This window comes from Nelumbo lutea, chromosome 1 (assembly GCF_056320005.1).
Source record: "Nelumbo lutea isolate HS-2025 chromosome 1, American lotus-T2T, whole genome shotgun sequence".
NCBI classification, from domain to species: Eukaryota; Viridiplantae; Streptophyta; class Magnoliopsida; order Proteales; family Nelumbonaceae; genus Nelumbo; species Nelumbo lutea.
The window spans coordinates 90,441,492-90,443,630 of NC_142684.1; the positions used below are offsets into that span (position 1 = coordinate 90,441,492).

General features: G+C 41.0%; 1 pseudogene across 1 annotated transcript; it reads right to left on the bottom strand.

Annotated features, from left to right (window-relative positions):
- Positions 1-785: 785 nt before the first annotated feature.
- On the bottom strand, positions 786-1,571 carry LOC148876074 (calcium-binding protein CP1 pseudogene; annotated as a pseudogene). The gene has a single exon (XR_016105735.1). The product of XR_016105735.1 is annotated as a calcium-binding protein CP1 pseudogene (transcript).
- Between the last annotated feature and the right edge of the window lie 568 nt (positions 1,572-2,139).

A 2,139-nucleotide genomic window follows, 5' to 3' on the forward strand; every position in this document is an offset into this window, starting at 1 on the left:
TCCAGGATTGGCTGTTAGCAGTGCCCCTGACTAGTTATCTTCAATTTTATTTAGTGAATCGAGTAGGTTTATCAGTGTCTTGTCTTGAGGCTGAGTCTTGTTTTTTTCTTGTAGTTTGCTAGTTGTTTGTGTTTGATTGTCTGTATCTGTGGATTGATCTTTTCTGGTTTTTGAATAAAATTTAATATTTTCCACCGAAAGTGTGAAGTCGATCAAATTTGACTTCTAAACAAGGGGTATTTTGCCGTTGGAAATGGGATAATTTTAAGTGGATGTAGATTTACATGATTTCAGAAATTGATTAAAAAAATCATTCAACATATCACCATTAAGCAGTGCTGTTTTTTTAACCTAGCATCTTATTGTTGACGTGGATGCTTTTCCTGTGTAACAACTGAGACATCAAGTCGTTATCCTTCAACTAAGCAAGATTCTTATTTGCCACAGAGAAAACTAAGGCACCAAGCAAGATTCTTATATACCACAGAGAAAACTATGGTAGTAAGCAAGATACTATTTTAAAGATGTGTCTCAAATCAAAATAAAATCGTTCGTTTCTGTGTTTTAGGCCTGAGGTCAAGATGTCAGGTACCTGATTCTGGTTCAGACACCACTAGAAATCGAATTCGTTCTTCTCACATAGCGACGAAATGGATCAAACGAAAATTTGATCTTTGTATTTTATTTGTTGGAGAAGAAAATTAACATGCATTTTTTTAATCTTGTTTGTGGTTTTTGTTATCTGAAATCTGCACAAAAACACAGGGACAGACACACGGTAGAAGTAAAATAAAATTACTTGATTCATTTCTTCATTTACTGAAATAGGTCAGAGTTACATCATCTTTTCTTTTTCATTCACAGCTCTCGATCTCGAGGATCCTGAACTACGATGAACCGGCAAAATCAACCAACGGCCAATATCTTGAGCACACCCTCGTAAGAGATGCCCTCCTTTCCATCTGCACCTCCCAATCTAATCATGGCCCAGATATCCTCATCAGTGGCGGAGATTCCAACCCAGTTCATGTAAGTCCTCAAGTCCTCGAAGCCAACTTTGCCGTCTCCATCTTTGTCTATGATCTTGAACATATCCTCCATCACCCAGTTCGCGTGGGGCGAGCTTCTCCTGCAATCGCAACCCAGAACCCGCTTAAACTCGTCGTACTCCACGAAACCATCTTTGTTGAAATCGGCCACCCATATCATCGACCCAATATCTTCATCGCTGGCATCGGAGAATCTCGCATAGAAACTCCGGAGGTCGTCGCGACTGATTTTACCGTCTCGATCTGTGTCGAGAACCTCGAATGCCTGCCTGCAGTGTGATACTGATACCCTCGTTGGTTCCTGACTCGGTGGGACTGTGTCGCCGGAGGGACACATGAGTGGTTGTTGACTTGTTGTCTTTGCCGGAGGCGACAGCTGGAGAGAGAGGCGAGGAGAAGCGTATAGGAAGAGAGGGAGAGGGCACAGGCAGGGAGAGTAAGCATATATCAGTAATATTCATAGGGAAATGATTAAAAGAGGGGAAAGTGTATGATGCGGAAAAGATATGGTGGAAAGCGCAGATCGGAAATGTGGTGGAAAGCGCACTAAGGTCGTATCGTATGCGTATAGAATGACGACATTGATGTGGTTAATCTCGAAAATCTGAATCGTGGCTGGCATTAAATGACGAGTTACATGTAATGAAAGCAATATTTTAAAAACCGACCGAAACGGAACCGGTTTTGGGGTCAGCTGTTCCACGGCCCCGTCTGAATGGATCAACCTGTGATATTATTAAATGTTTAATAAAAAAATATAATTCTTCTTAGTAAACGTGGTAATCAATTAAAGGAACCAGAAAAACACAGCAGCACAAAAGACCTACTACAAAACACCAAAAAGAAAAAACAACAGCAGAACTAGAAGGGGAGAGGACAGAGTTTTGTAAATCAATTGGCAGGAACTCAGACAACCACTCTATAGAACTGTTGACAGAAGACCCTGACTTAAAAATGCCTTGATTAGCCACTCTATGGGCAAGGGCAACCTTGCTTGCTTTCCTATTGACCCAGGTAAAGGAAACATCCAAACCTTGGCTGAGAAGCAGGATATCTCTTAAACTGAACTTTAATCCTTAATTAGGACAGC